Consider the following 14,017-nt stretch of genomic DNA (forward strand, 5'->3'; position numbering starts at 1 on the left):
ATATGGATTGTTATATTTTATTGTTTTGTTTTTTTAGTCAAATAGTATGACTTACTAGTTATATTTGTGTGTATGTTGAGTATGGGTGTATCTATAAACATTTATATGGCAAGAATTAGACTCTTTTAGTCTTTAGAAAGTCTTAATCTTATAGTGTCTTTTGTTTTAGGTAACTTTAACATGTGTGTGATAACTTAAATGATATTTGTGTACATCTCTAAACCTATAGATTCTCAATGAAAGCAGATAAGAGCCTCTCTGGGCCAGTTTGTTTACTTGTAAAATGAGGTGGGTGGAAAAAATTATTTTCTAGAGACTGTTTCTTTAAGTGTTTTCTGTTCCACTAAATAGTAGAATTCAGTGTATTCAAAATTGTACCTTACGTTATGTAACCAAGATATTTTGGTTCAAGTGATTTTGTTCTAGTTAGAATATTATTTGTACTAATTAAATACCAAGTGGTGCTATTTTAGAATCAAATAGGAGGTCTAATTTCCTACAGACTTGACTGTCTCTAATTTTGTAGTGGAGTTACTCCCAATGTTTTGGAATAAATTTTTTTGAGACTAAATACAGCCTGATTTCCGTCAGGAAACATCAAGTATATTAGGAAAAGCTAAACTTCATTTACCTTCAGAGAATAATGTACTTAAATATTTCCAAAACACTAACTTTTTTAGGAGATTTTAACCCTTATTTGCATACACTTAATACTTCACTCAGTAGTCAAAACATTAAAAAAGTAAATATCAGTATTTTTAAAAAATATAGTTTTAGACATAATATACTTGTGTTTCTCTAGCAAGAGTGTATTTTATCAGTATGTGAAATATTTGCTTTGCTATAATTGGTTCCTTTGCATTTTCTACATACAGTGTAAGTATTAATCCTATTCATCTTATTAACTGAAGTACTCATACTTGACAGAATAAACCATATGTTTTATAAATATATATTATTTTACTGTTAGTGAAAAGGAATGAACTATACCTGTGGTGTATATTTGAATAAATATTTTTCAGTTATACAGGATATTTAATTGTTATATTTTATATATTCTGGGCTGATGAAATTTAATTAGATTTATATAAAATGTATACTTTAATATACTCCCAGTGTATGGTATTTGGAAAAAAGGAATTATATGGAAATTTTCATTTTTATTTAATGTGCTTGTGTACTATTTGAATTTAATGAACATGTACTGCTTGTGCAATCAAAAATAATGTTGGTGTTTTAAGTTCAGTTGTACATTTGAAACAGTTTATTTAGAAATTATTCTTATTGCATAAAGTATCTTATAGATGCGTAATATCTCTATTTAACTTTTTATTTTCCAAAGGGGAGCTTATTATCATATTGTGAATTGTGATCAGGCATATTAATCTATATTCTCTTCATAATTTTGGAATTCAGAAATAAATACTAAATCAAGAGTAGTTAATCTTAATGAAACCTTTATTTTTTCATCCTCCATTATACTTTTCTGTTTGAAATAGGAAAAATAAATCAAATTCATAGATAATAGGAATTTCTAAATAATTGTATGTCCTTAGACCTCTAGCAGTAATGTTCTGGCAATATCTAGTTTTCAGTTAGAGATTTTATAAAGAAATATTAAGACTAGCTGAAGAAATAAGTGAAATTGGTGAGAAAATAAGCTTCCCAGAAGTATACTTTGAGTGTGGATTTTAACTTAAACTAATTTTTAAAAACACATTTTAAAATAGTTTCAATACATATTTTAGTTTCTCAGATACTCTCCTCAGTTTTACAAAGTACATAATCTATATTTTGGATTAGAGATATTTTTAGATCCATCCCAAACGTATTTTTTAAAAGTTATTTGACTTACCAAACTTTTGTGATGCTATAGGGAGATAAAAAACTTTGAAATGTTTTATTGTAAACAATGGGGAGATGATTTTGTAATTTAACATTAGGTGAACAGTTCTTTTTATTCTAAATGGTTTAAATTTGTGTTACTTCATTTAATAAACTTTTGTATTCATACATCATTTATTTTCTGTCATCTAAAATATAATTATGTTCCTAGAAAAATACATACAGTTTGAATGTACATATTTTAGAAATAAATGAGAAAAGATCTTTTCCCCAGATAACCTCTGGCAAATATATGGAGATAAAATCTGCATAGAATGACCTCAAGCTTTGCTATATCTTATTTTATATAAATTCCTGCCTATTTTATGAATTCTGCAGGTATTTATCAGTATAAATTGAATTGGTTGAACATTTTAAATGTTTAAGTTTGCTTGAACAACTATTTATGCCACAGGTTTTAATGCAGAATTTAACAAGCCTTCTTGTTTTAAAAAAATTTTAACTCTGAAATTTCAATGTGTTGTGGGTAAAACTTGTGATGTGTGTATGTGTATGCATGTTTGTGTGTGTGTATCCATGTATTTCTAATGTATTTTCTGAAGTGTGGTTGGAATACTGGTCACCACTTTGTAGCTATTTATTCAAGTGTAACTTGCTTAAGAAATTTAAGGGTTCCCCCCCAACCTGTTAATTGAAAATCATTACACCTACCTCACAGGGTTGTTGTGAGGAAAAAACAAGCATGTGAAAGAGTTCTTAGTGTATACTAGATGTGCAGTATATGAAAAATGAGTGTTACTAAAACCTTTCAGTGGCCTCCATTGTTCTTTAGATAAAATCCAAATTCCCTGTCCAGGCATGTGAACTGGCTCAACTTTATTTCTTCCTGCATGTACTGATTGCTTGCTTGATTGATACTGAACTTCTTATAATTCCCAGAATATGCCATGCTTTCATTGTGCCTTTGCCTGCCTGCAACATTCTTTCCAGCCACTCACATACCCCTTTATCCTAGGCTCCCATCAGCTGTGTAACTCAACCTAATCCTATGGACATAACTTTAATTTCTCCTTAACTGAGGTGTTTCCTACTTCTTCATCCTTTATACTTTCATTGTATATGATCCTGTAGGCTTTGCTTCTTCCTGTTCTAGCAGTTATTATGTGTAAGGTAATACATGTACTTGTCTGTTTCCTCTGTCTCGCTTCTCTGTTAGCTCAGTTGGTAAAGAATCTGCCTGCAATGCAGGAGACCTAGGTTCGATCCCTGGGTCAGGAAGACCTCTTGGAGAAGGAATTGGCAGCCCATTCCAGTTTTCTTGTCTGGGAAATCCCATGGACAGAGGAGCCTGGCAGGCTACAGTCCATGGGGTCTCAGAGAGTTGGATATGACGGAGTGACTAACCCTTTCATTTTCTGTAAACTCATGAAGGTGGAATTTGCCTTTAACTTCTTTTCCCTAATACTGATGAGTTTCTGCAACTCAGAACATGAGTGAACATTTTATAAATAAATATAGGTTCTCCCTAAACAGATTCACAGTATATATATGCTTAGATGATTATATGACTTTAAAAAATAACTTAAAGTTGTCTATATTTATAGATTTCAGACTTCACAATAATTAAATCAAAATTTGAACCTTATAATCAGACTACTTTGCCCACCATTTGCCACTCTCTATGGGTTTATTAAAAGAGATGAACTCATCAGGGTGCAAGCAGAAAGTTACTTTATTCTTTTCTGTCACTGAATATAAAATTTGAACTCTGAATATTATTTTTTCCATATCTTAATGCTTTTCAAGAACCTATCTTTGTTCTGCCATGCATTTGCTCTTCTTCCTTTCTCTTCCTCTTGTGCTTCTCTCTCTCTCCTTTTATTTTTTTCTCCTTTTATTCCTTCTTTTCTCACTCTTTGGCATTGTGAAGTAGTCTTAATTTTCAGGCAATATAAAAACAGGCTGCTGCTGCTGCTGCTGCTAAGTTGCTTCAGTCGTGTCTGACTCTGTGCAACCCCAAAGACAGCAGCCCACCAGGCTCCCCTGTCTCTGGGATTCTCCAGGCAAGAACACTGGAGTGGGTTGCCATTTCCTTCTCCAAACTCTCATCCTATGTAAAATTTCTCCCTTATATCAACCTTACTCAAAGCAGGCTTAAAAATCTGAGTGGGAAAGGGGAACAGGACATGTCAACTAGTAGACTTTCTTTTCTATTTTTTAGTTTTATTAAATATTAAATTTTTTTACAATGTTGTATTGGTTTCTGCCATACAACAATGCAAATCCGCCATAATTGTACCTGTATTCCATCCCTCCCTGCATCCCATCCCTCCAGGTCACCACAGAGCACCACACTGGGCTCCCTGTGCTACACAGCAGCTTCTCAGCAGCTCTCAACTTCTTTTTTCTTATTTTCCCTCCCTACTCACTGTGCAGGTCCTGGGTCTTCCAAAGTTTGAACATCAGAAATAGAGAATTACTAATTGGTAGTAAAGGTATGTTGGAAATCTGAATGGGATCTTTCTCTTGGTTTTGAGGGGTTTATCAAGGATTCCTGCTGCTTGAGGATAACCCGGTTAGAATTCAATACTTTGTTTGACTACCTTCCTTAGTCTCTGACTTTCTGGTCTACCTCTAGCCTCTACTTCTGGTATTATCTTGTTCCTTTTGTAGTCCTTTGGGTAGACTTTCTTTAAAAATGGCTCAGGACTAGTTTCTTTCCCAGTATCCTTATTTGTCCTATGGAAAAATGTTTCTTGAGTCCATAAACTCTGGAATGGAGCTCTGGGCCATTTCCAAGGTGGTAGCCCAGAGTGAGATCATCTTGCCCCCTTGCCTTTAGATTTTGTTTCAGCCCTAATTCCAGTTCCTGTTCCATTCATGAAGTGTCCTGTATTCTAAAGGGCATAGGGCAAAATCTGAGTGAATCATAGTTCTGTTTCTTCCTCAAACAATTTATTAACTCCCCTTCTCCAATAGATGCTTTTGTTTTTTTATGTGAATGATAGACTAAGGGATACATGAGCAGTTTATGGCCCCCATCTTTCCAGGTGTTGCATAGATGATGTGTCATCTCCGCTCTTGTACTTGGAACCTATTGTTCTCAGCTTTGGATCCTTAGCTGAAAGTGAAAACACAGAAAAACTCACATTTTAGCATCCTTTTAAATCACCTACACTGAGGCCCTTGTGAGCAGCTGGCATATCTATGAATGTTCATCCATGTCTGTTGTCCCATGCCTTGTCTTAAGCTATTTTGTGACTTAGGGGTATTCTTTTTACCTTTTCCTTCTGGTCGAATCTTACTTGGTCTTCGATGCCCAATTTAGGTGAAGTCTTTACTGCTCTTGGCAGTTAGAATAAGTGCTTTTCTCTAGTGTGTTCTTTGCTCTCACTAGTACTTTGTTTATGATATTAGTGTATTGCCTATAAAAATGTCTATCTTCCTACTAGAGTGTGAGCATTTTTGAGACAACCACTGACTTCTTTCTTGGTGAATCTCTTACTTCCTTTCTGTAATATATTCAGTGTATTATTTGCTGAATTTATGAATCTCTTCTGAACATTGAGATCAGAGTTTATAATACTATTGTTGAGTAATTCATACTAATATTTTTATTTATTCATTTATATCCTTGATCTAAAAATATTTGAGGGTGAAAGAATTATTTTTATGCCTCTAATTTTTTTAAGCTAATGGTATTGCCTTTTATTCACTCTTAGGCAAGTGCATTTTAGATTTAGTTCTGTTTTGGCTCAGTTGATCTTCCAGTTTCCTTGCATTTCTTTATTTTTCTTTCTTGTTTTATTACAGTTGATGGGGTCAGTGGTGATTAAATAAGGATATCCAAGGGGGTTCAGATTGAAAGAAAATTCTTTCTATTATAGGATTTTCTTTTCTTATTTTAAATTCCTCAAGTTTTCAGATTGTATCAAAAAATATGGTCAGAAATGGTGAAAAATCAAACTATTGGTCTCCAAGAGCTTTGGTTACGAGAGTAGTACACCTATAACAGAAAATTAAATTGAAGCTGTATTTGTTGAGAGTAAAGTGCTATTTCAATCATACTTTAATGGATTATTATTTTGAGTGATTACTGTACAAAAGTTGACTTAAACAGCTTGAGATGTAACATTGAATTTCTGCTATTCCTTACCATAATAATTTAATGCAATCTTTATTGCTGAAATTTAGCTAAAAGTAGGATTCTTTAATATGTATGGTCAGGTACATATTATTATCATATGGTCAGGTGATAATTAGAGAAGTGAGAAGTCAAAATGGCATTGTAAGTACAAATAATTGAAAAATTCCTTATATGTTTAAAAATATATTTTTCCTGGAATCTCCCAAATAAATGTAGATAGTATACTAAAAAAGTAAAAGAGAGAGAAAAAAAAATGTGTTCTCTTCAAATCAGATCATCAGAGTTTGAGAGAAGTTAAATCAATTATCAATAAAATATCCCAGTAATTTTTTGCTCCTTATTTCCACATTGCTATTACATATGGATTATCTCATTGAAAATTTCAAAGATTTTTACCTTATTTACTAACTTTCACCAATATAACTGATTACACTTTAACTTTTAATTTCTGACTTTTATCAGTTAACACTTCCTAACCTAGGAATCTTGGTGAATGGACATTCTAACCTTTATGTTAGCTGAAATGGTAAATATGACAAATCTCATAATCAGTTGAATTTCAAGCAGTATTGATGCAAGAAATTATAGTACATGGGATTACTTGTTTGAAGTCATATTTCTTACACCAATAAACTTGTGTATTTGTGCTTCATAAGAGGGAACAAACTATAAAATATGACTGATTGCATCTTAGTTTTAGGTACCAAGAAGCTTTTCCTGCTAATTTACTCTTTTCCCAACCATTGAAGTAATTTAAACATTCTACTTAATAAAATTCTTAAAATTATTTTGTATTTTTTACTTAGCTGAGGTGAATATTGCTGTATGATGGAAGTTTGATACTAGAAAGAACAAATTTCTGTTTTTGTAAGTTTTTGTGAACATACTTGGGAAAAGTAAAATTTAGGAAATTTTTAGGAAGTATCTGGTATATATAGCCACCAGTCATCAAATAGGAAAATCAGTACTTAGAAATATAGTATAGTTTTTTGAAATATACTATCTAAAACATACTTTTTAAAAAATTTGTCATTTTGGTTTATTTTCCCTTTTAAGTGGCTCTGTTTTTTGATTGTGATATTGTATAGGACTTTAATATAGAAACCCTGTTTTAGTGGGTCAAGTAAAATGTTAAAAATTGAAAAATAATGAACTTTAGAATTCATTAGAAAGTTACCTCTTTATTTTATCCCTAAACTCAGATAGTGATCTAATCTAATATATAATACCTTACTCATGTTATGAATATAAATGCAAATAATAAGAAAAGTGGTCATTAATTGATAGTTACTTTTTATATTTCTTTTTTGAAATTTTGACTCCATATTTTCCTATAGTGTGCAGGTTATGACATATTCAGCATGTCTGAAACCAAACCAAATCTTTAGTTCTCCGTTATCGATTCTGCCTCGTGACCTCAATCATTCTTGCTATGCTTCACAGTAAACCTATGATCCAGGGTCAAATATTACTGCCCTCCTCTCCTTTGATTTGAATATCATCCTACTTATTTCCAGATTCTCATTGTTTGCTTTTAAGATGCCTTGAATCAATATATTTCATTCTATATTTATTGATAAAACTCCAGTTCATTAGTTACCACTTACTAAGATTTTACTAGTTTTATCTTTCTATTATGTTTTCTTTGAGAGTAGATGCCACATATTATGAACATTTGTGATTTCCATAGAGAATATTCTCAGTAAATTCTTTCTGAACTCACTCAATTTATTGTGAGATGGTTGATTCTTGATTTATAACTCTTAAAAATGTTGAATGGATTACTGAAACATAGGTCAGTCCCACATTTCAAATCAGTCACACATTATTCCACCTACGTGAAATTCCTTCCTATAGTACCAGGAAAGTACCTTAAATGAATTCTAAACAATAATCTAGAAGGAACACTTGATTTGGTACTAATTGTTTGTGTGTTCAGTTGCTTCAGTCGTCTCTGACTCTGCTACCCTGTGGACTGTAGCCCTCCAGGCTCCTCTGTCTAGGAGATTTTCCAGGCAAGAATACTGGAGTGGGTTGCCACGCCCTCCTCCTGGTCTTCCTAACCCAGGGATGGAACTTGCGTCTCTTGCATTGCAGGCAGATTCTTTACCCTGAGCCACTGAAGAAATCCCCTGGTACTAATTATGTGAAAACAAATTTCCCTGGCCATATGCTAATATATGTGCTAGTTTGTAAACTCCTGTTACAGCCTATACACTAAATTGCTTTTTTTTCTTTGATCCCATTTTAAAAATAAAGAGTCACGTGCAATTTGAGAAAATATTTTTAGCGGAAAGCAACTAATACGTGAGTTCTTTTCTTACATTAGTCCCTTTTTTTGACATATGTAATGTCATTTTACATTAGTCCTTCTTTTAGACATACGTAATACAAATGGGAAGCAGTCTTCTTTTGAAATCTTACAAAAGTCAACTCAATTCCCAGTTCCACTGTGGATCTGATTTATTCTAGTAAAATACAGTGGCCTCCTAAGAAGAGTGATACCCAAGAACATGCATGGATTGCTTACCATATGCCTTTTCAGCCTGTTCCCACATCACCTGTGGACACCTACATGCCAAATGTGAAGCTCCTGCCAGATATGTGATACAATCAAATGAAGTAACGCAGGACTATTCTAGGCAGATAAGCAATCACACATGTATAGAAAACAAAACCAAAATAGCAGCCTTGTCCTAAGTACCAGGAAATTGAGTCAGTAAAGGAAAACTGAATTGGAAGATTTTAATAGGAAAAAAGAGTAGAAATAATTTCACATCATATTTTTCAGTGGAGGCTTTGTAGGAAGTCCATTGTTCTCTAGGAGGCAATTGAATGTTCCCTTTTTCTGTGTTTAAATTGAGAATATTTTCACTATTTTGGCAGCCATTGTTTATCTTGGTCATTGATAATATTCATTTTTTAGATTATAATGTATAGTCATTTCTCATTTTTTATTTTTGGCATTTTTTAGATAAAAGGCATTTTTAGAACTTCAAAAATTATTTCTGTGCTTCCTGTACTAGAGCTTTATAGGTAGCTTATTTTTTCCCCCTTTGCTTTTTCTTCTTATAGTCTTTGAAGATAATCACTAGTTTATGAAGGTTTTCATTATGAAGGTACTGTCATTTCAGGTTAGATTGAATTTGAATTATGGGCTTTTTCTGGTTTTTTAGAATATCATAAAAATTTTCAAATGAATGTTAGTGTTATATAGAAATAAGATGACCTCTTATCTTAAAAATATTCAGTCTATAGTATTGAATATTTTGATTAATATAATCCTCTTTTCTCATTCTTTTCCTCTTTCTTTTAGTAGTATGTGTGTATATCTTTATCTACATATGTCTGTTATCTGTCTACACACAAACGTGTATATACATGAGCTCTTAATTTTATAAATTTGCTTTTAATATTTCAGTTTCTCAGTTATTTCTTTGAATATGATAAATTTTCAAAACAGTTTATTTTTTTGTCTTTTATGAAAATAAAATTTGAAGTTTATATATGTTTCGTAATCTATTTTCCAGTTTCACCCATGTTTTTATTAACATTGATATATGTAGTGGCTCAGGTGGTAAAGAATCTGCCTGAAATACAGGAGACCCAGTTTCAATCCCTGGGTCTGGAAGATCCTCTGGAGATGGGAATGGCAACACCCTGCAGTATTCTTGCCTGGAGAATCCCATGGACACAGGAGTCTGGTGGGCTACAGTCCATGGGGACTCAAAGAGTTGGACATGACTGAGCAACTAATACTGTATCCTTATTTACACACACACATGTTGCTTTTATATCCTACATATTTTATGATACCTATTGATGGTTTGTGTGTAACTTACTGGGACTTTCCCAGTGTCTCAGTGGTAAAGAATTCGCCTGCAATGCAGGAGTCACAGGAGACATGGGTTCAATCCCTGGGTTGGGAAGATCCCCTGGAGGTAGGCATGGCAACCCACTGCAGTATTCTTGCCTGGAGAATCCCGTGGACAGAGGAGCCTGGTGGGCTACAGTCCATAGTGTCGCAAAGAGTTGGACATGACTGAAGCGACTGAGCACACACGTACGTGTCACTTAGTAAGCTTAATATAACTAGTATTCTGTTATTTATATAATATTCTGTGGCGCTAGTGGTAAAGAACCTGCCTGCCAATGCAGGAAACATAGAGATGTGGGTTTAATCCCTGGGTTTGGAAGATCCCCTGGAGAAGGAAATGGCAACCCACTCTAGTATTTTTGCCTGGAGAATCCTATGGACAGAGGAGTCTGGCAGGCTGCAGTCCACAGGGTCACAAAGAGTTGGACACGACTGAAGCGACTTAGCACACACACAACACATACAATGTTCTATTCTCATCTTCATTCATTTATTTGATAAATGTTTATTTTGTAGTCCTGTTCTCTTGACACTGTCCTGTATGCTGGGAATACATAAAGTCTCTGCTCTAGTGGAGCTTATATTCTTCTAAATAAAGTAGAAGACGTGTAACTCCAAATAAATACATAATTTCAGATAGGCTTAAATACTATGAAGGAGGGCTTCCTGAGTGGCTTAGTGTGTAAAGAACCCGCCTGCCAATGTAGGAGATGTAAGAAACATGGGTTCAATCTGTAGGTCAGAAAAATCTCCTGGAGGAAGGCATGGCAACCGACGACTCCAATATTCTTGCCTGGAGAATCCCACAGACGGAGGAGCCTGGTGGACTACAGTCCATGGAGGCTGCAAAAATTTGGACATGACTGAAATGACTGGGCACACATGCACACGTACTCTGAAGGAACTAAGTGCATGTGATAAAAAGTGTTGAGCGGGAGTATACTTTACCTAGGATAGCAAGAGGAGACCTCGTCAAAGAAGGGATATTTATTTATTTATTCTTAATTAGAGGCTAATTACAATATTGTAGTGGTTTTTGCCATACATTAACATGAATCAGCCATGGGTGTACATGTGTTCCCCATCCTGAACCCCCCTCCCACCTCCCTCGGCATCCCATCCCTCTGGGTCATCCCAGTGAACCAGCCCTGAGCACCCTGTCTCATGCATCAAACCTGGACTGGTGATCTTTTTCACATATGATAATATACATGTTTCAATGCTATTCTCTCAAATCATCCCACCCTCACCTTCTCCCACAGAGTCCAAAAGTCTCTTCTTTACATCTGTGTCTCTTTTGCTATCTCGAATATAGGGTCATTGTTACCATCTTTCTAAATTCCATATATATGCATTAGTATACTGTATTGATATTTTTCTTTCTGACTTACTTCACTCTGTATAATAGGCTCCAGTTTCATCCACCTCATTAGAACTGATTCAAATGCATTCTTTTTAATGGCTGAGTAATATTCCATTGTGTATATGTACCATTCATCTGCCAATGGACATCTAGGTTGCTTCCATGTCCTGGCTATTGTAAACAGTGCTGTGATGAACATTGGGGTACATGTGTCTCTTTCAATTCTGGTTTCCTCGGTGTGTATGCCCAGCAGTGGGATTTCTGGGTTGTATGGCAGTTCTATTTTCAGTTTTTTAAAGGAATCTCCACACTGTTCTCTGTAGTGGCTGTACTAAAAGAAGGGATATTTAAATTGAGCTCTCAGCTGGTAATGAATCCACCTGCAATGCAGGAGACCCTGGTTCGATTCCTGGGTCAGGAAGATCCCCTGGAGAATGGATAGGCAACCCAGTCCAGTATTCTTGGGCTTCCCTGGTGGCTCAGATGGTAAAGAATTCGCCTGCAGTACCTGGGTCTTGGGTTTGATGCCTCGGTTGGGAAGATCCCCTGTAGAAGGGAATGACACCACTCTAGTATTCTGGCCTGGAGAATTCCTTGTACTATATAGTCCATGGGGTTGGGGTCACAAAGAGTCAAACATGACCAGGTGACTTTCACTAAATAATTAGGAGGAAGAAAATCACATTATAGATATCAGGAATAGCAAGGACAGAAGTCTTTGGGTCTGAATGTGTTTTGGCAGGTTCAGAGCACAGACACAAATGCTGTGTGTGTTGAACATTGTTAGAGGCAAAAGGTGATGTTTATAACACAGGAGCCAGCTCACATGGGCCACTGTAATGAGAATTTCTTTGTAGTTAAAATGTGAATATAAAATGTGAATGTGTTATGATGATTAGCACTGAGGAAATCAACTGCTGTAATAGATTAACAAGGGAAGGGACAAGGGGCTAGAAAGAAGTAATTATTAGGAAGTTATTGCAGTAGTCTCTGAACTTATGGTGGCTTAAGGCTTTTTGCTGTAGAAATGACATTTTAGAGGAGCACTGTTAGAATCTGTGAATGAATTAGAAATAGTGTAATCAACAGTATCCGGAGAAGGCAATGGCACCCCACTCCAGTACTCTCGTCTGGAAAATCCCATGGACTGAGGAGCCTGGTAGGCTGCAGTCCGTGGGGTAGCCAGGAGTTGGACACGACTGAGCGACTTCACTTTCACGTTTCACTTCATGCATTGGAGAAGGAAATGGCAACCCACTCCAGTGTTCTTGCCTGGAGAATCCCAGGGACGGGGGAGCCTGGTGGGCTGCCGCCTATGGGATCGCACAGAGTCGGACACGACTGAAGTGACTAAGCAGCAGCAGCAGCAGCAATCAACAGTATCAGACATAAATACTAAATATTCTGTGAAATTGTAATTTAATGGACACACTTTTCCATGACAGAAATGTACCATAATTTATTTAGATTACACCTCTATTTTTGATTACTTAGTTTTTTTCCCTTGTTTTTGCTAGCATAAATAACAATCTTGTTGTTTTCTCACCTCACTGCCATTATATATTAAAAATGATTTGTGATGGCTTGACAGTGTGAAAGGTAAATAATTGTATGTTGCTATTTTAATTTGCTTAACTTTGATTACTAGTGAGATTGACATGTTAATATGTGTATTGATTGATCAGTTGTATTTTTTCAGTTGTAAATTGTTTCTAGCCTTGTTTGTTTGGGGATGTTAATATCTTTCTTATTGTTTTGAAACACCGTGTTAACTTCCTATAATGATTTAAAGGTCCCAACATGATTTAGCCTTGATATTTCTTGATAACATTGTGTTTCAGTCTCCCCACTACCCTTTATGTTCAAGACACTTCAGCCACTTCTCAAACAGGCTAATCTTTGTCTTGCCTCATGGCCTTTGCACTTGTGGTTATTCATTTTCTGGATCCCTCTTCCTCAAATCTTTATGTGGTTGACTGTGTCTCATCATTCATGTTTTAGCTCAGATGTCAGCTCCTTAGAGGAACTGTTCTCAGCTTTCTAATGTAGCTTCCCTCTTTCCCCTTTCATATACCATCATGTTATTGCCTCTGGGTTTTTTGTTTGTTTGTGTGTTTCCACAATCTTTTATGGTCTTTGTAACGTTTATCACTGTCTGAAGTTATTCATTACTTATTGCCTGTCCTTTCCAATGAGAATGAAAGAACAATGGGGGCAGGTACCTACTCTGATTTGCTCACTGCTATACCCTCAGGGATAGAGTATTGTCAGACCAAATTAGTATATTTGTTGAATGGATAATATAAGGATATCAGCCTTTTGTGTTTTTCCCTTCTGTCAGTTGTCTTCTTTTTTTATATCGTATTTTTCTAAAGAATTTTATATTTTCATGGAGTCACATCAGTGAAGCATTTTTCTTTTTTACAAAAGCATTGACTTATTTGGCAGCACCAGGTCTTAGGTGTGGCATGAGAGATCCTCAGTCTTCTTTGCAGCATGCAGGATCTTTAGTTGCAGCATGGGGATCTTTGGCTGTGGCGTGCAAACTTGCAGTTGTGGCGTGTGGGATCTAGTTCCCTGACCAGGGGTCACACCCAGGCTCCCTATATGGGGAGAGCTGAGTCTTAGCCATTGGACCACTAGGGGAGTTCCAATGAAGCATTTTTCCTATAGGACATTTTCATTACTTTTAGAAGAAAAGGAACAGCTTTTTCGTCTTGAGCTCTTCCATTTTCCTGTATTCTGATATGTTTCTGAATATAAAATTGTGATTTATTTTTATGAA

General features: G+C 35.2%; 1 protein-coding gene across 5 annotated transcripts in view; it reads left to right on the forward strand.

Annotated features, from left to right (window-relative positions):
* NOVA1 (NOVA alternative splicing regulator 1) overlaps positions 1-14,017 on the forward strand; it is a 167,939-nt gene that overhangs the window by 55,110 nt on the left and 98,812 nt on the right. Inside the window, exon 4 of one of the 5 annotated variants that reach the window (XM_086365235.1) lies at positions 230-288. The exons of the other annotated variants lie outside the window; for them this stretch is intronic. The gene's annotated coding sequence lies outside the window, so the exon portion shown is untranslated. The remainder of the gene's footprint in view (positions 1-229; positions 289-14,017) is intronic. 5 annotated transcript variants of the gene reach the window in all.

The sequence above is a fragment of the Bos grunniens genome, chromosome 21 (assembly GCF_055505025.1).
Source record: "Bos grunniens cultivar Pamir isolate PY7600 chromosome 21, Bosgru_T2T1.0, whole genome shotgun sequence".
Classification (NCBI taxonomy): domain Eukaryota; kingdom Metazoa; phylum Chordata; class Mammalia; order Artiodactyla; family Bovidae; genus Bos; species Bos grunniens.